This window comes from Podarcis bocagei (genome assembly GCF_964188305.1).
Source record: "Podarcis bocagei genome assembly, chromosome: 1".
In the NCBI taxonomy this organism is placed as follows: Eukaryota; Metazoa; Chordata; class Lepidosauria; order Squamata; family Lacertidae; genus Podarcis; species Podarcis bocagei.
The window spans coordinates 23,616,132-23,638,704 of NC_138125.1; positions in this window are offsets into that span (position 1 = coordinate 23,616,132).

Sequence of the window (22,573 nt, forward strand, 5' to 3'; positions counted from 1 at the left end):
ATATACAGTGGTACCTCTAGATATGAACAGGATCCGTTCCGGAGCCCCGTTCGCATCTAGAAGCAAACGTAACTGGTGACGGCACGTCTGCGCATGCGCACGTCACTTTTCGACGCTTCTGTGCATGCACGTGATGTCATTTTGAGCATCTGCACATGCGCAAGCGGTGAAACCCGGAAGTAACGCGCTCTGTAACGTGCACATCTTAACCCATTTAGAAATAAGTATGTGGTTAGGGACACGGGTGGCGCTGTGGTCTAAACCACTGAGCCCAGGGCTTGCTGATCAGAAGGTCAGCAGTTCGAATCCCCACAACCGGGGTGAGCTCCTGTTGTTCGGTCCCAGCTCCTGCCCACATAGCAGTTCAAAAGCACATCAAGTGCAAGTAGATAAATAGGTACCACTCTGGCAGGAAGGTAAATGGCATTTCTGTGCACTGCTCTGGTTCACCAGAAGCGGCTTAGTCATGCTGGCCACATGACCCGGAAAAACTGTCTGTGGACAAACATCGGCTCCCTCGGCCAGTAAAGCGAGATGAGCGCTGCAACCCCAGAGTCGTCCACAACTGGACTTAACTGTCAGGGGTACCTTTACCTTTACCTATGTGATTAGATGGTGCCAAGATGCCCCCTCAGTGAAGTGCTAGTTTGATGGCCCACTTCTGCTTTTGTAAATAAAAAGTATGAAAAGTACATTTGCTCAAACTAGGTCAGTCTCTGAATCTGTGATAGGAATGCTGCAGAACTCTCTGACATATTGACTATTCTATCCTGGCAAAGCCTCTGATTATTCTGGTCTGCCAGGTAAACTACAGGGGGGTCAGAGGAAATGCTGTGTGGACTGTACACAGACACACTACCAGACCACCGGTCTATTTAGTTCGCAGAGAGTGTATTTTCTGACTCATCTACCATGAGCAAATGTTATCCACCCTGCACATCACCCAAAGTGCACTTAGAGGTGGTTGGCAGAAGCATGCAAAAATTCACAGCTCCTGCTTGCAGAAAATGAGTAAGACAACCCACTTGCCATGAGCAGGACTCCACCATGGGCCCTGCCAGAGTTCTGCAGGGAAGGGAGCTCTGCTGCCTAGAAAAGGAACCCTAATGCCCATTACAAACCCTACTGCAGCACGGAGCTTTTATTTCTTTCTCTTGGTTTGGACTGTTGCCATTGCATTAAAGAATGAGGCAATCCCTAGGCGGATGCCTTTGTGCCTGCATCCCTATCAGTTGCTGCGCTGCTACCTAAGTGGTTTCACAGCAATATGCTCAGTGGGAGTTGAAATTCTCCCCTACAGGAAAGGCAGAGAGTGATGCTTTGTTTTTGTTTTGCTCTCTCTCTCTTTATCCAGATTGCAGGTTGAATGTGATTCTCGATCGCAAAGGAGAAAATTTCCATTGGTCCACTGCCTTTTGCTCAGAACTGCACGCTGCCACACTTCGATCTCTCGTAATATTCGTTCACACAGGTACCCCGTGTGTGATCATTTTATCTTTCCAGTTATCCCATAGTAGGAGGACATCCTCTACCAGCTCTCATTCAGGCAACACGACAGTCCCTACAGGTGAATAGACATGAGTTGGTGAGCAGGGTGGTGGTTCAATATTACCCAAGTTGTGGATATAAAGCAGGGGTCATCAATGTGATGCCAACGGGCAGAGTAGTATCTCCTCTATGGCATCCATGAAAGGTCTCAGTGAATATCCTTTCGAAACTTCACAAGGCAGGTAAATCTGTTTGCTCTTCTTCTTCCGTTTGTGTTTGCCATCGGCTAAGCCTCCCCTACATTGAACATGCCTAGATAAACATGTTCATTGGATGCTAGGACTGGAAACCCAAAGAACGTCTCTCTGTGAGTGAACACTGTGGTGGCTGGTTCCCAATAATGGGGAGTCTGGGGAAAGGCATGCACAAACCATTTTGTGTCCCCATCTCTTTTTCTGCTCTTTTAGATATGGCAGCCATTTTGTGTTGTGCCGTGTCCTCACAGTGATCATTTTGTGGCACCCAGAGCACTTTCCCAAAATTCCAAATATGCCCACTGGACCAAAAAAGGTTGATGACCCCTGATGTAAAACCTTGGTCAGCAACTAGTTCCATGGGCAGCCTAGTTTGAGACGAAAATTAAAGACAGTGGACCAGCTTCATGCCCTAGTCCCAAAGAAGACGGCCAGCAAGTCCCGTTGCCATGCCAACCTTCCCTCAACGCACATCTCTGACTTCTAGGTTGACAGCTGGGATGGGGAAAGAAGCAGCTGACACTCTCAAAGGACCAGTTCTGAAAAGGCTGATGGTGACAGGGATTGTCATAGAATGCTTAGAGGATGCTCTAGTCAGGAAACTAGGCCAAAACTTCATATCGCTCTCGCTCTCGCTCTCTCTCACACACAAACACAGAGGAACAGAATAATAACTGGAAACTTCTGGTGCCCATGAGCTATAGCTAAATCCAGTGCCACCTAGTGTCTAAACTATATAATGACATTATCCACACAGTGAGAAGCAAGGAAAAGACATCCAGTTTCTCAAGTGTGTGTATGTATCTGAATTGGGGTGATTTGGGGAGGGGTTGGGTATGTGTGGAATTTTGTGTTTTGTAAAGTGACAGTCATAGAATCATGGAATTATAGAGTTCGAAGGAACCCTAAGGATCATCTAGTCCAACCCCCTGCAATGTAGTTGTCCACACGGGGATCGAACCAGCAACCTTGGCATTATCAGCACCACACTCTAACCAACTGAGCTATCTGACCAGTCTTCAGAATATATAACAGGTGCTGAGCAAAGTTAAGGAGAGAGAGGTAAAGGGGAAGGCACAAGGGTTATCTATTATTATTTTATCTACTGAAAGGATTGGTACATTTTAGATGAGTGAATGTAAGAGTCTTATTTATTGTGCACCTGTGAACCAATAAAACCTGTCCTGGGGCAGGAGAGAGAGGATAGAAAAGAGGAGAAAGCAAAATAGGCAGCTGTGCCAATCAGGAGCATGTTTACTGGAGCAAATTGTCTTTTAAAAATGGTACTGGAGCTAGAACTAAAAATATAAGTTCCAAGGGGGGTTCAAGACATTGGACAAATACTGACTACTAGTTGGAGGGGGAATAAATTCCCATTTGGTTTAAAAGAACATTCCAAAATAAAGGTGGGCAAGGATGAGGCCACAAGGATGAAAGACACTGTGTGAATGATATCACTGATCAGCTTGTCACAAAAGCATCAGCTGTGACAATTTAATTCCTTCTTAGCATTCTGTTTCAAATATGGAAGGGAAAAGAGTGATGGTTCTTGATAATGATTTTTTGTTGTTGTTGTTGCTGCTGCTGCTGCTGCTGTTAAAACTTGTACAGTATCTGGATAACTTTGGGTCATTTCTACCTTCCAGGGTCATTGTGGAGATAAAAGAGCTACTTGAAAAAAAGATATGATGTTAATCTAATAGATAAATAAATTTTAATGGGTGCTTAGGGTTCTGTGTTTAGGCTAACAGTGCTATTTCTGAAATGTCCATCAAATTTATTTTATTTATTGGGGGGGAGGTCAGAAACTCAGCTGAGATGCTTTACAACATGAGCCTCAGGCTCAGAGGGAGTTCTGTCGATTTCCAGGTAAGCTGCCTCTCGTTTATATAAAGGTAAAGGTACCCCTTCCCGTACGGGCCAGTCTTCACAGACTCTAGAGTTGTGCGCTCATCTCACTTAAGAGGCCGGGAGCCAGCGCTGTCCGGAGACACTTCTGGGTCACGTGACCAGCCTGACGAAGCTGCTCTGGCGAACCGGCACCACAGCAGCACACGGAAACGCCGTTTACCTTCCCGCTAGAAAGCGGTACCTATTTATCTACTTGCACTTAAGGGTGCTTTCAAACTGCTAGGTGGGCAGGAGCTGGGACCGAACGATGGGAGCTCACCCCGCCACAGGGATTCGAACCGCCGACCATGCGATCGGCAAGTCCTAGGCACTGAGGTTTTACCCACAGCGCCACCCGCGTCCCTATCTCGTTTATATAGTGTGCTGCTAATTAGCACAGCACTTGCAGTTTCACAGAGGAAATTTTAGGAACATCCATTGAATGTGCAAACACAAACAAGCAAGTCGTGAGGAGAGGAGAGTTTTTCTTTTTGTGCTGCTCAGCTCCCAAACATGCACACCTCAACCATAGTTTTACATAAATGTAGAAACATAACTGGAGGGTTGCTCTTCTTGTTTTAAAGGTATAGGGAAAGGGTTTTTTTGTTTAGTTTTAAAGGTATATGGAAAGGGTTTTTTTCGAGAGCCAATGTGGTGTAGTGGTTAAGAGTGGTGGACTCATAATCTGGGGAACGGGGTTCGCTTCCCCGCTCCTCCACATGCATCTGCTGGGTGACCTTGGGCTAGTCACACTTCTTTGAAGTCTCTCAGCCCCACTCACCTCACAGAGTGTTTGTTGTGGGGGAGGAAGGGAAAGGAGAATGTGAGCCGCTTTGAGACTCCTTAAAGGGAGTGAAAGGCGGGATATCAAATCCAAACTCTTCTTCTTCTTCTTCTTCTTCTTAAATGAAATATAAAACAAAACAAAAAACCCATAGTTTTATTTTATTTTTTGGATTGAAAAATAATGGAACAAAAATAATTAGATGAATTTCTTCTGCAGTAATCTTCTGAAATATGAACAATGGGAGACAGCATTGCCTGGTCCTGAGCGACCACAACCCAGATTTTAAAACAAGCTGTGCAACATTTTGCCTGTCCGTGACCTTCTATGTAGCTACTTCAGTAAACAATATGCAAGAGTTTCCTAAGAGACATAGTCAAGAGGGAGTTCCTAGCCTCCAGGTGTCCCGGGGGGGGGGGGTTATAGGCAAAGAAACAATGAATGGGCTTATCCAGCCCATAATATACTTTGATGACTGAGGTGTCTCTTGTGCTGCCATCCTGTGCAGATCTAAGAAAGGTCCACTGTGTTCAATTAGGCTTAGTCCTATCTGCGTGTGCCTAGGATAGCAGCAATACAGAGCAAGCCTATGCACGTATAATTAGAGATAATTCCCACTGTGTTCAATGGCAAATGCATAGGACTGCAACCTGGCAGTGCAATGCTGCGCATGTCTGCTCAGAAGTCTGCTTGATATCACTGTGGCATACTCTTTTTGTAAACCGCTTTGACCTTTTTCTCTCTTTTTTACGATCAAGCGGTACAGTATATAAATTTTATGAAACAAACAAACACTCCCAGTTAAGTGGGTTTAGGATTGCAGTTTATAATGTCATATTCAGTTGATTTCAAAGCTTTCCCAGAGTTCCAGGCATCCTTTATCTTGAGGAACTGCTTCTATGGTTGAAAAACTGTATTTCCCCGACACTGCTCCATACACACAGCACATTTAAAGCACATTTTTCCCCTCCCAAAAAGAATCCTAGGAACTGTAGTTTACCTCCTGCTCCCCCCCCTTCAAGCTACAATTCCCAACAGCCTTAACAGGATTCTTTGGGAGAGAGAAATGTGCTTTACATGTATGGTGCTCAAATTGCAGTACTTTGTTGTTGGGGGGAAATGCAACCCTCTACTTTATCTGCAAGCAATTCCGCTGTGATGGCAAGTGCTGAGGTAGCTGTGGTTGTTCCAGTGACCCACACACTCATTGGATGAAACCTAGGCCTCCATGTTGTTGTTGTTGTTTAGTCGTTTAGTCGCGTCCGACTCTTCGTGACCCCATGGACCAGAGCACGCCAGGCACTCCTGTCTTCCACTGCCTCCCGCAGTTTGGTCAAACTCATGCTGGTAGCTTCAAGAACACTATCCAACCATCTCGTCCTCTGTCATCCCCTTCTCCTTGTGCCCTCCATCTTTCCTAACATCAGGGTCTTTTCCAGGGAGCCTTCTCTTCTCCTGAGGTGGCCAAAGTATTGGAGTCTCAGTTTCAGGATCTGTCCTTCCAGTGAGCACTCAGGGCTGATTTCCTTCAGAATGGATTGGTTTGATCTTCTTGCAGTCCATGGGACTCTCAAGAGTTTCCTCCAGCACTATAATTCAAAAGCATCAATTCTTCGGCGATCAGCCTTCTTTATGGTCCAGCTCTCACTTCCATACATCACTACTGGGAAAACCATAGCTCTAACGATTCGGACCTTTGTCGGCAAAGGCTTCCTAAGAACATGAAAAGATTAGAAGGGGCATCGTGGATCAGACACAAACCCAAACAGTCAAGCATCCTGTTCACACAGTGGCCAACTAGATGTCAATGGGGAACCTGCAAGCAAGACATGGGTGCAACAATACTCTCCCCAACAACTGGTATTCAGAAGAATACTGGGCCTGTTGGTGGTGGTAGCACACAGCCTTGAAGGCTAGTGGCCAGTGATAGCTTTCTCCTCCAATACTTTGTCTAAACCTCTCTTTTCTTCCAATCTAACAAACACAATCCCACCAACCCTACGAGGCTGTTATTACATGCCATCCATGTTTGTTTGGGTTCTTTGTTGTGCCTCCTTCCACTCGCAGGACCACCCCGCAAACACCAAATGATTTAAAGGATGCCTAAGATGAGGGCTTAGAATAATAAGCGTCTGCAGTCCTAATGGGTGCTGCTGTGACAATGCTGTGTCTGGGAACGGCTCCAACACGAGTGCGATAGAATCAGCGGTGTTCCCACACTGTGCAGGCTTCTCATTTAAAAAATAATAACAGCAGTGATGATGGGGTCTCTTAAGTGCATTTGTATGAAAAAAGTGTAGTTAGCCTTTGCATGGAGCGGCTATGCACCCCAATGAATGACAACTGGCAGTTGCCATAGGGACAAATTGTAACCTGCGACTGGGTAGCAAGCCATCTCCATTCCACTTCTCATGTAGGCAACCCCTCCCCATCACCACACTGCAAGTTTCCATGCCCTCCACAGTATCAGCAAGGAATGTGGATGAAAGGGAGGAGTCACCGGGGGTTGCCATAGGTCCTCTTTTCCCAGGACATGTCCTCTTTTTCATGGGCAGTCATAGCGATCCATAGTTAAAAGTAGAAGTCGGCAAATGTGTCTTCTTCTTTTTTGCTCTTCAATATATGGCAATCCTGGTATATGCATGCATCCATGCCATGGACTACAACTGGCCAGGGTTGAGAAGAATTGTGGCCAACAACATCTGGCAAGCACCACATTGGCTGCTCCTGAATTATGACTAAAATGCAGATATTGCCGTGCAGCGTCTCTGTTCAATTATATCATGTTGTAAATCAAAAGGAGCACCACCGTACAAATATTGCATGGCATTGTCCGTTTATCTTTGGCAAGTTACTGCATCTTCAGCATTATAAAAATAATCCTGACCTAAGTTTCCCAAACTTGAGTCTCCAGCTGTTGTTGGACTACAACTCCCATCATCCCTAGCTAGCAGAACCAGTGGTCAGGGATGATGAGAATTAGAAGAAGAAGAAGAAGAAGAAGAAGAAGAAGAAGAAGAAGAAGAAGAAGAAGAAGAAGAATTCAATACTGTTAAACCATCTTAAAAATATATTTAGATGTCTTTATGTTTTGGCAGCCTCTCAATGGTTTCTTCCTTGCTTGTTTAGTTCGCCTCAATGAAACATTCCTCTCTATAGGCCTGCTCTTTCACAGGCCACTCAAACAGGTGAAGTGTTTCAGGTGAGATATTGTATCAAAATACACAAAGTCCTTTAGGAAGAATCTTAATGGTTTGTTCACTTATTGAAATGCATTTATATACAGTCATAGCTTGGTTTTCGAACAGCCTAGTTCTCGAACATTTTGGCTCCTGAACGATCAAAACCTGGATGTGAGTGTTCTGGTTTTTGAACATTCTTCTGGAAGCCAAACGTCCGACAGGGCTTCCACAGCTTTCCAATTGGCTGCAGGAGCTTCCTGCAGCCAATGAGAAGCCACGCTTTGGTTTTCGAACATTCTGTTTGACTTCCAAGGTACAACTATACTGCTTTTTGAAAATCTCCAAGTCTTAAAAAAAAAGGACAATATATCTTTAAAACCAAAACACAACATAAAACCAAGTAACGAAGCAATATAAAAACACACATGTGCTCAGAAGTGGAGGGAAGATACAAAGGAAGAATGGGAGGCAAAGCTAATAGAATATATGGAAATGGCAAGACTGACAAATAGAATAAGCGATCAGGATAAAAAATTATTCGAGGAAGATTGGAAATGTTTTATAGATTATTTGGAGAAATATTGTAAACACACTAAAAAGTTAACAGTAATAGAATAAATTCAGCAGTTTAAAAAATACTGAGATATGAGGGGAAATAAGATACATGGAGAAATCAGAATACATAGTGGGGGGAAATGTAATAAAATGCACCATGGAAGCGGGGGAAGGGGAGTCAATATCAATTGTGTGGAGGGGATTTATTTTAAATATTGCTGTTGTTTCAAGTGCTAAAAGAAAATGAAAATAAAAATGGAGGGGAGAACCACACACACAAGCATATTAGATCAAATCAAATCGAATTTCAGGAGATTCCAAAAGATAAGTCTTTTTCAGATGCCTGGAGGCAGTGCTTTTTTCATATATATATATATATATATATATGCTTTCGTAGATTTTCACGGGTACAGGAATGCAGGTTTTGGTGTCTTCGGGTGTCTTCCCGTGTAAGAGTTGGGGTGTCTAGGCGACGTTTCGACGAGGTCTCACTCGTCATCTTCAGGCTGGTGCTTTCGGCTTCTTGTTACTAGAACAGAGCAGGATCTCAGTGTTTGAGTTCCTATAAATACTGTTGAGGGGGTGTGGTGTATAGCCTCCAACGTTCTGGGCAGAGAGGAAGTTCCCAGGTTAGTGTGCCTTTTCTTCTTTTGTTCATTAATTACTTGAGGGATATCTTGAGTGATTTCTTGAGTGATATTCTGAGTACCACTTAGGAGGGTCATTAGGTGTGGATTAGTTGCTAAAGCTTTCGTGTCTTGACCTCTTGAGCTTGTGAAGAGTTTTTCTGAGAAGATGGCTGTACTGCACTTAGTTGTGCTCTGGCTTGGCTTCGTGTATAGGGGCGAGCTGTGGTTTTGTGCCCTGTGCCAGCCAGATCTGTGTAGGGATTGCAGGGGGGTGCAGCATCCGGAGGTGCCACTATGGTTTGGCTACTGGATGGTGTCTGTAATTTATCTGTGGAGAGGGTCTGGGTTTGGGTCTGGTGTGGTTGATTGGAGATGGCGTTCTGTGTGCCTCTGGTTCTGGTGTCGGTTTTTGTGGGGAGGGCTAATTTCCAGATGTCTGGCAGGCGGGACGTGTCGTCACGCTTGTTCATGTTGTGAGGGTGTTTCTCTATCTCGATGGCTTCCATGATTATTCTCTTGTGGTGATGTTCCATGTTAAAGAGCAATTTGGAATCTGCAAAATTAATTTCGTGTCCTGTTTCTTTCATGTGTTGGTAAAGAGAGGAAGTTTTTTCTTCTTTTTTGACGGCATTCTTGTGTTCTGCGATACGTGCATTTATTCGTCTGTTTGTTTGTCCAATGTACGTGGCTGGGCAGACTTTGCAGGGTATTTCATAGACCCCTTGGTTTTCTAACTGGATTTTATCTTTTGGGTTTCTGAGGATATTGGCTATTTTTTGGTTGGTGCAAAAGGCTGTTTTGATATTGTGTTTATGGAGGATTTTGCTAATTTTATCTGTAGTGCCCTTGATATAAGGAAGGAGGGCCATGCCATTGTTTTCTTCTGTGTCTTGGTTTTTGGGGGGTGTTTCTTTTTGGATTAGCTTCGTAACCCTGTTTTGCTGGTATCCGTTGGCGATTAACACATTTGAGAGATTCTGTAACTCAGTTGTCAAGTGGTCTTTGTCAGCCAGGCGTTTGGTTCTGGAGATGAGAGTCTTGGCTACGGAGTTTATTTGTGCAGGGTGGTGGTGTGATTGTGCATGTAAGTAGCGGTTGGTGTGTGTTTTTTTCCGGTAGATAGTGTGTCCTAGGGAGCCATCAGGTTTTTTGTAGATTAGGACGTCAAGGAAGGGAAGTTGGTTGTTGGCTTCTATTTCCATAGTGAATTGTATTTTGGGGTGTAGGCTATTGAGATGTGTGAGGAAGCTATCTAGTTTTTCCTTCCCGTGTGGCCAAATTACAAAGGTGTCGTCAACATATCTGAGCCAAAGTTTGGGTTTGTGTTCTGACTTGTCTAAAGCATTGGTTTCAAAGTGTTCCATGTACAGATTTGCGATGACCGGTGAGAGGGGTGATCCCATAGGTGCTCCTTCTATCTGTTTGTATCTTTGTCCATTGTGGATGAAGTACGTGTTGGTTAGGCAGTGGTTGGTCAGGTCCAGGATGTATTCGGGGGGATTGTATTTGTTTTGAATGGCTGTCAAGGCTTCATTAATGGGCACTTGTGTGAAGAGAGATACAACATCGAAGCTCACAAGTAGGTCATCGGGATGTAGGTTTTGCTTCTTTATTGTTTCTATGAACTGGAAGGAGTTTGTAACGTGCTTCGATGTTGTATCTCTCTTCACACAAGTGCCCATTAATGAACACAAACCCAAACTTTGGCTCAGATATGTTGACGACACCTTTGTAATTTGGCCACACGGGAAGGAAAAACTAGATAGCTTCCTCACACATCTCAATAGCCTACACCCCAAAATACAATTCACTATGGAAATAGAAGCCAACAACCAACTTCCCTTCCTTGACGTCCTAATCTACAAAAAACCTGATGGCTCCCTAGGACACACTATCTACCGGAAAAAAACACACACCAACCGCTACTTACATGCGCAATCACACCACCACCCTGCACAAATAAACTCCGTAGCCAAGACTCTCATCTCCAGAACCAAACGCCTGGCTGACAAAGACCACTTGACAACTGAGTTACAGAATCTCTCAAATGTGTTAATCGCCAACGGATACCAGCAAAACAGGGTTACGAAGCTAATCCAAAAAGAAACACCCCCCAAAAACCAAGACACAGAAGAAAACAATGGCATGGCCCTCCTTCCTTATATCAAGGGCACTACAGATAAAATTAGCAAAATCCTCCATAAACACAATATCAAAACAGCCTTTTGCACCAACCAAAAAATAGCCAATATCCTCAGAAACCCAAAAGATAAAATCCAGTTAGAAAACCAAGGGGTCTATGAAATACCCTGCAAAGTCTGCCCAGCCACGTACATTGGACAAACAAACAGACGAATAAATGCACGTATCGCAGAACACAAGAATGCCGTCAAAAAAGAAGAAAAAACTTCCTCTCTTTACCAACACATGAAAGAAACAGGACACGAAATTAATTTTGCAGATTCCAAATTGCTCTTTAACATGGAACATCACCACAAGAGAATAATCATGGAAGCCATCGAGATAGAGAAACACCCTCACAACATGAACAAGCGTGACGACACGTCCCGCCTGCCAGACATCTGGAAATTAGCCCTCCCCACAAAAACCGACACCAGAACCAGAGGCACACAGAACGCCATCTCCAATCAACCACACCAGACCCAAACCCAGACCCTCTCCACAGATAAATTACAGACACCATCCAGTAGCCAAACCATAGTGGCACCTCCGGATGCTGCACCCCCCTGCAATCCCTACACAGATCTGGCTGGCACAGGGCACAAAACCACAGCTCGCCCCTATACACGAAGCCAAGCCAGAGCACAACTAAGTGCAGTACAGCCATCTTCTCAGAAAAACTCTTCACAAGCTCAAGAGGTCAAGACACGAAAGCTTTAGCAACTAATCCACACCTAATGACCCTCCTAAGTGGTACTCAGAATATCACTCAAGAAATCACTCAAGATATCCCTCAAGTAATTAATGAACAAAAGAAGAAAAGGCACACTAACCTGGGAACTTCCTCTCTGCCCAGAACGTTGGAGGCTATACACCACACCCCCTCAACAGTATTTATAGGAACTCAAACACTGAGATCCTGCTCTGTTCTAGTAACAAGAAGCCGAAAGCACCAGCCTGAAGATGACGAGTGAGACCTCGTCGAAACGTCGCCTAGACACCCCAACTCTTACACGGGAAGACACCCGAAGACACCAAAACCTGCATATATATATATATATATATATATATATATATATATATATATATATATGATAGATAGATAGATAGATAGATAGATACTCTCATTTTCCTACTCATATTGAAATACTGCCCCTCAATGAGGCCAAACTTAGATTCACAAAATATTTAGGGGTATGCGTACCACTGCAAACCCTCAGAAAAAAGCACTGCCTGAAGGATATATGTTAGTTACAGCTTCATGCGTGGTAGAGGGAAGGGAATTATACAGTTACATGAGGCATCAGCAGAAAATGTCGAGTTTCAGGTCAGTTGGGTGTGGAGCCACAAGAAGAATTTCCCCCAATGATCTAAGTCAGAGGTGCCCAAACGTTTTTCAAAGAGGGCCAGATTTGACGAAACATGCATGAGGGCCAATTAAAGTTGTTGAGCTTTTTTTTAGCATTGAAGTTGCTGAGCTTTTACCCCAGGACAGATTAGGCCCCCGAAACGGACTTTGGACATGCCTGATCTAAGTGATCTTACATGTCTATACAGGCAACTCGCCATTTGCACGTGAGCAGCACACACATGACTGCTAACACACACACTTTTTTTAGAACCGCAAGGGGGCAGGTCAGAATGGGGCGGGCATACGCACATCCCACTGGCCCACACAATGCCTCAGAACGCAACCCATGCATAAATGGGGGGGGGGGAGTTGCCTATACAGGAGCAGGCAATCTTTCAGGTAACCTAGTCTTGAGTTGTTTGGGGCTTTGTATTTTATTCGTTTTTATTTATTGTTGCATTTATATCCCAATTTTTCCTTCAAGGAGCTCAAGGTGCCAACCGTGGTTCTCTCCCTCCCCAGTTAGTCCCCACAACAACCCTGTGAGGGATGTTCAGCTGAGAGACAGTGACTGGTCCAAGGCCACCCACTGAGTGGGGAACTGAACCCTGTTCCTAGTCCGACAACCCTAACCACTACACCACACTGCCTCTCGGTACATGTTACCATCACGACATCCAACATGGCCTGGAACATAGCTGTCAACTTACAGATTTGAAAATAAGGGACCAGCTGCCTTGAAAATAAGGGATCAGCAGCCAAAATAAGGGATTTTCAAAGCACAGGTATGTTCAACTTCTGACCCCCTCTGAGCCAAAGGCAGAAAGCCCAGCCAGCAGCCAAATGAAGCCTCAAGCGGTGGTTCCCACAGTGCAGCAACCCAGCAAAGGGGATGCAGCAAGGAAAACCACCCCCACCTCTCCGCTGGGAAGCGCCGAGCAAAGGCGAGTCCCCAGGCAACACGGCTGATTTGATCGGCACAAGGCATGCAAGCTCCACCCCCCCAGTTGTTCTTAGACTCCTTATTGGGTGAGCAACGCAGCCAAGCAACACAGTTGGAGCCTCCCTGGCTGGCAGGGAGGGAGGGAGAGGAGCTGCTTCCTTTGAAACCCGGGAAATTTAAGGGACATCATCAATAAGGGACAGCAGTGGGACACAGCACTGGGATGAGGGACTTTCCCGCCAAATAAGGGACGGTTGACAGCTATGGCCTGGTAGCTGATATAAGGTATTAGATAAACACCGCAGAGCTAGAGGGCCCTGCTGTGCCTCTGCCAGAGCTGTGTATGGGAGTGGTTCCAATACTAGCGTGATGGAACCAGCTGCATCCCCACACTGCGACAGCACTCCTATACCTGATATTTATTAACTGCTGTGCCTGAGCTACGGCACATACAAGGCAGGCTGCAAGATCTGGAAATGAACACCTCATCCCCCCTTTTCCCCTCCCCAAGAAAGTAAATTATTTTGCAGAAAGGGTTTCCGTTCACCTCATTTGCTGTAATTGTGTAATTCCTCATAATTTTCTCATCACAATGATTTCCCCCACAAGCTTCAGGCGCTGGTTTTCGTGGATATCGCCAGCTGTAACATTTCTTTGCGGCTCATTATAACTTGTTTGAGGAACCAATTAGTCCATTTGTTAGCAAGTCCAGAGAATGGGAGAGAAGGTGTTTGAATATGCTGCTAGCAAGCAAAGTGTCGCTCAATCAATATGCTAAGATTACAGACCTAATTGACAATCCACAGTATAATTTCTCATATATATACCGTATTTTTCGCTCTATAACACGCTCCCAACCATAACACGCACATAGTTTTTAGAGAAGGAAAACAAGAAGAAAAAAAATCTAAACGAAACAGTGGATGTATGATTTTTGTGGTTCATGCTGTGGCCACAGACATGTGATCTGACGGTGAGTTTGGGGTAGCCCAATGCAAAAATCCTGAGGATCTATGTGGATCCGTGCTTTGTAACCACATTTTTGCACCACTGCGGCCCCAGGCAACAGTGGGTGCGTGGTTTTTTTGGTGCAAGCTGTAGCCATGGACATGCTATGTGATCTGATGGTGAATTTGGGGTGACCCAGTGTAAAAATCCTGAGGATCCATGTGGATCCGTGCTTTGTAACCACGTGAATGAAGGAACTGTCAGTAATGTATGGTATCTCCAATACAGTGATGAAGAAAGTGGGAGGGGGAGCTCACACTTGTCCTAGGCAAAGCAGCCAACTCCTATAGGCCTAGGTGCCTTCACCCCCCCCATTAAATATTTGAGGGAGTCATCCCCCACCCCCCATTGTGGTATGTGAGTAGGGCTTACCTGGCTGTCCCCCCAATCTTTTTTGAAGTTGGAAGAGGGAGGGAGAGAGGGAAGGAAGGAAGGAAGAGAGAGGGGGAACTCACATTTGTGCAGCTGCCTTGCCTCCAACCGGAGCAAAAAGAGGAGGAGGAGACTCAGGGACACGAGCCTTGTAAGCCGCTTTGTTTGAATTTACCGGTGAGGTGCTGGGGGAGGGACGGAAGGGGATGCCCTCTTTGTCCCTCCTTCCAGCTCATTGTAAAGAAAGCAGAGTAAGAGCCGCTTACATTTGTGTAAGGATAAAAAAATTCCTTCCAGTAGCACCTTAAAGACCAACTAAGTTAGTTCTTGGTATGAGCTTTCGTGTGCAAGCACACTTCTTCAGATATTTGTGTAAGGGAGAGCCATAGAGCAGGCAGACACTGAGAAAGAGAGGCTGTCTCCCTTTCCCCACCTTGGCTTTTACACGCTGCGTGCAACTCTTGCCGGCTTCCGAGCTCCCACCTCGCCAAAAAGCCATAGAGCAGGCAGACAGGAGAAAGAGAGGCTGTCTCCCTTTCCCCACCTTGGCTTTTACACGCTGCGTGCAGCTCTTGCCGGCTTCCGAGCTCCCACCTCGCCAAAAAGCCATAGAGCAGGCAGACAGGAGGAAGAGAGGCTGTCTCCCGACACTCAGCTGTTGCCGGCTTCTCAGCAAGCCAAGCTGAGGAAGAGAGGCTTCCGAACAGCCAGCAAGAGTGGCTCCTCCTGCCTGCATTCACTCCATAACGCGCAGACACATTTCCCTTTACCTTTTAGGGGGGGGAAACTGAGTGTTATGGTGCGAAAAGTACGGTATATCCTTTCCAGGAACTCTTAAGAGAGTGGGATGAAGCTGGAAAAGGGAGACAATGCAGTGAGAAGGCTGCTGTTATGCTGGAATGGCTCAAACACTTTCTCGCACATCTACCCACCTGTACATTTTGGTTGTTGCCTCCCATGAAATAAGATCAGCCCAATGCTTGAAAAGCGAATGGGAGGTGAACATTTTAAGCAGTGGCAGTCAAGTCTGCAAGAGTCCAGTTTCAAAGACAGAGAGTGTTATGTACTGAAGTTATCACCCTGGGCCAGCAGGGGGATACTGTAGATAGTTATGCAAATAAGGGATCGAAAGTGACGTTCAGTGATTGGATAGTTTTAGAAAATTGTTACAGTTACATTGTACTGGAGCTCTATATAAGCAGGCTGACTGAACCCTTCAGTTCAGTTCTGTTCTGGCCTGTGAATAAACAAGAGCTGTTTGAAGAATCGCTGTGCCGTCTGATATGTTCACCCACAACTTAACAGAGAGAAAGGACATTCACAGAGAGCAAACCCAGCCAGGAAATATAAACTATGGTTTGTAGAGTTCAAAGTGCTTGTATGTGCTTTATGATAAGTAAATTCTGCAGTGTTGTGTCTCCATCACCGTGATGCACCTGTGAAAATGCCAGGCTTCCATTTTTATTTTATTTTTACAACTCACTTTCTGGATTTCTTAAAAGGTTTAATAAGCCACAACTTAGAAGGCCACTGAATTGTTCCAATAGTTTCCAGCTTCCATAGTTGTCTATATAGCTATAATGCAGCATACAGGAAGACTTCAGAACTTCCATGGAAACTGGCCCAGGTTTTTTGGAAAGAGCTGCAATGCTTTTTATTTTTTACCTGTGATGAAATAACACCAGATGTCTGTAAGTGGAACACCCCCACGTTGCCAAAGTAACCTGTAAAAAAAATGGGAAGAATGTTCCTGTGCAGGGCTTGAGCAAATAACATTTTTTTACACTTTGAGAGCAGATGTCTTGACAGATTTCTAAGCGCTTTGCAAATATCAGCTAAAGACCCACAACACACTTCTCAGCTTATGAACACTTCAGAGATGAAGGATAACTCCAGAATATTCAGAATTCCAATTCCCCAATCCTATTGGTCAGTTTAAGCTGAAGCAACACCAATGGCAACTTGTGCTGCTATTAACGCAGCGTGATCCCATGTCTAGGAAGCAGGATGGAGCAGTCTGGCTAAAAAGATCTCCTGCATCCAGAAAAAAACATGATTTCAGTTATATCAAGATAAGACATTTCTATGACCTAAAAATATCTATAGAGACTTCCCTGCAAATGTTTTTAGAACTGCATTATTCAAATCTGACGTTTCCCAAAATGGATCCAGTGTTGGAATACAGCAGAACCTCAAGCAGGTGTTGAGACCCCAGAGTATTATCGTTACTATTATCACCAACACCATTAAATTAATCAACAAATCACCTTTTCCACATGTCTCAGGGCAATCTGCAGACATACCATAAAAGCAGCCCAAATAGCTGTAAAAACAGTAGAAAAACAGCAACTAAAAATTGGTTTTAAAACAATGCAAAATGAACAGTGAAGGCAGAGACCTCTTCATGCTGCTAGAAAATATTGCCAAAACAGAAGCGTCTTTAATCGCTTCTGGAAAGGGGAGGTAGTGGGTGCTTGTCGTATCTCAGCAGTTCCAGAGAACAGGGGCTGCCACAGTGAAAGCACTGCTCCAAGTTATTGTGGAGCAGGCTTCTGGTAGCTTGGGGACTTCAGGGAGTAATGCCTGCAGAATGCAGTGGCTTACTTGTTTTATTTTACAGATAAGGTGATCTCTCAAGTAACCCAGTCCTGAGCTGTATAGGGCCCAACATATTAGTACCAAAAAACTTGAACTTGGCCCCTGCGTGTGAGGAGCTGCTGTCACAAAACTAGCTTGCTCTTGAGAAGTATGTTGATCTAGTTTGTAATGACTGTTTAATGGCAACTTGGATAACTGACATAAATAAACAAAATAATGATAGCCTCACCTTGAGTTTATGTGTGGGAATGGGCAGGACATAAGCATCTAATCAAAGGGAAAAGGGGAACTGGTTTGTGTAACGAAGCACTGAAAAACGACTTGACCCAGTACGTGTTTGAAATGCATGGGTGAAATGCATGGGTTCCCTTCCTCCCATTATTCAGAGTCATTTGTTTGGTTATTGCTGCCATTTTGCTGACTCTCCCATCTTCAGATGAGGATCCCTTGAATCCTTTGGATATGGATCACATTTTAAATTGCAAACCATTCTGACCAGAAGAAAAACAAAGAAGTAGCAAAGGTACAGCCCTGGGAACCAATAAAAGAGCATATTGGAGAGCCCGGGTGGCATCGTGGTTAGCCTGTTGGATTAGAACCTGGGAGACCAGGGTTTAAATCCCCACTTGGCCACGAAACTCACTAGGCTGCCTCTCTCAGCCTAGCCTACCTCACAAGGCTGTTGTGGGGATTGAATAGGGAGGGGGGAGAACTATGCACACCACCCTGAGCTCATTGGAGAGAAAAAAGTGGGATGTGAAATGAATAAATACGTACATACCCACCCAAATAAGACAAGAAATCAGGGGGACCAAATACATAAATCAGAGTCTAGGGAAAGCCTAAGCAAAAGGATACATCTTCACAAAGCATCTGAAGTAACTGGTGGTTTGTCGGAGCCAGCCATCACAAATGGCACAGCTTTGCATAAAATAAAGACACAGAGAGCCAGCAATATTTTCATGGATGGAGGGCAGCTCCTTTCGAACTTCTTCTCTCCTCTCCAGTATCTTTTATTATCCTTTGTTCTCTCCTCTTGCATGGCCGTTTGCCAATGTCTCACATTACCTACATCCGGTCATGGCTTAAACCCACCCATCGCCAAATAGGGTCATCACTGCCCAGAGGAAACACAACTCCATTTAAGGTCAATACATTCCAATACATTGTAAAGCTCAGAGTGCTGGTCAGCCGAGGTCAGGGGGTACCCTGCAATATTAAAAGGCTTTGCCGTGGCTTTATGACTCCCACAGTGGTTGCTGCCTCACACAGGGCAGGGGGAAGGACACCCCATAATATAGGAGCAATGGCAGAATATGCCTGTTTTCGGGTCACCAGTCCCTATGATATTCTGTAGGGTGCGGTGGTGTCATATAAGCGTGGTGTCAGCTCCCTAAAAAAAGGTCGACAACTCTGGGGGATCTTTGCACCCCGGTGCCGCATATGCTTAAGACAGCCCTGAGAACGAGGAGAAATGTTTATTTTGGGATGGCTGTCAGCTGCTTTCTTCTCTGACAGAATTCACCTGCTCCCGTGAGCAGCGTAGGGGGCAGGGAGGAGCTCAGCTGCCTTGGGAAGGTATATTTTGCCACATCAGTGACAGGACACATTGCAACAGCTGAGGTCAGGAAAGCTCCCGCTTCGCACACCCTCCTATCAGTGATAAAGGCATCCAAAATCAATGCATGAGCAGGTGCAAGTTGTTTTCAAATCAGGGTAACCGCCTCCCCTCCCCACCGCAACTCCCCCCCCCACAACCTGATAGATGCAACTGATTGATTTTAAAACGCTGAAGTCCAATTCAGTTATAGGTGCAAGCAAGCCCAAATTAAATTGTCTGTGAATGATAGTATTTTTATTGTGTTGCCGGTATTTCATGGTAAGCTAGCTTGACAAAGCAAAACAAGGACACAGACTTTTAATTAATAAATAAAAAAATAAATAGGATGCTGCCAATCCAAAGAATCACATTCTCAACCTTTCAGAATATCTGAAAGAATTCCTCTTTCCATAGGTTCTCCTGTATCACATTCCTTAAGGCAGGCGTAGAGGGCAGCATGGGGGCCAAATATGACTCTCCAGGCCTCTTTATTGAGACGTCAGGACTAGTGATAGGGGAGAAATTCACATTCAAGGCCAAATTGATCCAATTTGCATTTTTCAGGACAATTTGGAGAACTGAAACAGATGTCCTTCAAAATTCCTACTTATCTGAATTTTGCAATGCAGTTCCTCAGGCCAGCCCTTCTCCTCCTCTTTTTTCAGTTAGCATAATTGAACGAGACTTTAAACTATTTTTAAAATATCCTTTCTGTTTGTTCATGTCCGCAATTTGTAGACTCAATTTAAAATTCTCCACATTCGCGTCTGGCTACTTGAGAGGCCCCCTTTTCTGTAGTAAATATCTAATTAGGAGAGCTCTAAATGCCTTGTTATCTACTCAAGAGACTGTGCTTTGGGTCAATGCGTAATCAGGTAGACTGCTTGCCCAAGAGACCAAGTGGTTCCGGTTGCCCTGCTGAAGATGTAATGAGGATGTTTTTGAAGAGTGCACATCCTCTGTGTCATCTTCATTGGGAGAAAGGAGCATTTTTCTTCAACAACAACAACAACAACAGCAACACACACACACACACACACACACACACACACACACACACACATACACTGAAAGATTTCTACCAAATACCTCAGAAGGTTATTGACATGGAATTTGAATGCAAATATGTTTCCAAACATTGCAATATATTATTATTATTTGCATTTGTTCTGGTGGTTCCCTCATTGCAAGAAGTGATGTTAAAGGGAACCAGGCAGAGGGCTTTCTCGATTTCTTAACAGGCCCTCCTGTCAGATGTCAAGGAAATAAAACAACTACCTGACTTTTAGAAGTCATCTGAAGGCAGCCCTTTATAGGGATTTTTTGATGTCTTATTGTGTTTTAATTTATTGGAAGCCACCCAGAGTGGCTGGGGTAACCTAATAAAATGGGTGGCATATAAATTTTATTATTATTATTATTATTATTATTATTATTATTATTATTATTATTCACTTACAACATAAATTGACTCAAAGCAACAATTCTACTGAAATCAATGACTGGAGAGCTTGCCATTCTGTGTCTCCACAGCACAAAATTAATATAAGATATTAGTAAATTTAGTAGGCTTAAGGTCAGAGCTTACTGGGAAATGATATATAATGAAATGAAAAGGATGTTTAAAATAACCTTTGGGGGGGAAACCCCCAAAAGCCTTTCATTTGGGAATTATAGGGACAGAACTACCTAAACTGTATAGAAACTTATTCATGTATGCTACTACAATGGCAAGACCGTTACTTGCCCAAAAATGGAAAGAAGAAGAAGTCCCAGCAAAGGAAGAATGGATACAAAAACTTATGGAATATAAGAACAAGGAAAAATAAGAAATCAAGATTACAAACTTTTTATAAAATAATGGAAATGGTTTATTGAATATTTACAGATAAATTGTAAACAGATAAGAACATAGGCAGGATTCTTGTAATAACCTGCAGTTTCATAAGCAGTGTTTCCCAACCACTGTTCCGCGGCACACTAGTGTGCCGCGAGATGTTGCCTGGTGTGCCGCGAGATGTTGCCTGGAGGGAGGCGGGCAAGTCAGGCGGCGAGAGGCGGGGCGGCGGCGGCGAGGAGAGGCCGCCCAGCGCGGGGCTCTCGCCGTCTGCCTGCCTGGCTGCCTGCGAGCTCGGCGGGCAGCGCCTCCGTCCGCAGCGCCTGCCTCGCGGCTCTCATTCCCTGCCCCTGCCAAAGCTCACCCAGCCAAGCCGCGCTCTCCTTCCTGCCTCGCTTTGCTGCCTCCTCCCCCCCCCCACCCCCAAAGCTTGGAGGTTCCCCGGCAAGGGGGAGGGGAAAAAATTTGAAACTTACACTTTCGTGCGTCCCTCCCGGCGTGACGCTGCGCGCTGACGTCACGGGGCTGTAATAGTGGTGTGCCTCAAGATTTTTTTCATCAAACAAGTGTGCCTTTGCCCAAAAAAGGTTGGGAAACACTGCATAAGAGTATATATTTAAAGAAGATGAATAAATGAGCAAATTAAGTTAATTTGGATATGCAGAAGATATTAAAAAAAAAATTAAGGAACCGCAGAAAGAGGGAAAAGGAAGTCAAGTTTTGAAATGTTAAAATGATTGTAAAATTAGTTTACAAACCTGAAAAGTATTTTTTTTAAAAAAAATTAAGTAAATTTAGTAAGCATTAATTTGGGTTTTGCACATTTAGAATTGTAGAATCACAGGGTTGGAAGAACCTTAGATTCCATCTAGAGCAACCCCCAGTTCAATGCAGAATTTGTAAATGCAAGATGCAACTGCAGAATCCCTGGCAGATGACCATCCAGCCTCTGCTTAAATGCTTCCAATGAAGGAAAACCCACTAACCCCCTGTTCCACTGCTTAACAGCTCATACTGTTAGGAAGGCTCTTTTAATGTCTATCCAAAATCCGCTTCTTTGCCATTCCTGCCCATTTGATTTTAATCCTGCCCTTAAAACTGAGCTATAGGTCACGGAGAAAGGAACAGTGCCTTTGAACAAATGCACAGGCACTATGCACATATCTAGGATGGAAAGGTAAGGTAATCGGATCCGCTGATGTGACTTTCGGAGAATTTGCAGCCCCAAGTCCTGTCATTTTATAAAATAATCAACAAAAGTTGTTGTTGTTGTTGTTGTTTAATCGTTCAGTTGTGTCCGACTCTTCGTGACCCCATGGACCAGAGCACGCCTTCCAGTGAGCACTCAGGGCTGATTTCCTTAAGAATGGAGAGGTTTGATCTTCTTGCAGTCCAACAAAAGTAGTGCCTGTTGAAATGAATGGAAGTTGCACAGCAACAAGGCTTATGGGAAAATATCTACGTGTTTGCATACCAGTGCATTGTGACTTCAGACTTAGTTGCCATTTTCTTTAGATTCCTGCTGTCATTTGAAAGTTCACCTGCGATAGCAGTCCCAGAGGAGAAAAACGGGCACAAACTGTCACAGTCAGCTGTCTCCAAGATAATTGTACAACACAGTTGCTAGATATCCTTTTGGCTGTCAGTATTTTTGTAGGAGGGACTCAAATGTATACCAGAAAATTTAGGTTTACACAGTTAAAGCTGATTAAAGTTCCCTGCTGTTGCCCTAGTTGAGCAAATCCACTTTTGAAAAGAAATTGTCATTTTTGCAGCTTAGAAAGTGACAGGGTAAACTTTCTTTGAATACAATAGCCACTGGGAGGTGTATTTGTTAAAAGGGGGGGCGTGTAATAAAAACTACGGGGGAAATCCATTTGCAAATGATAGGGAAATGAATG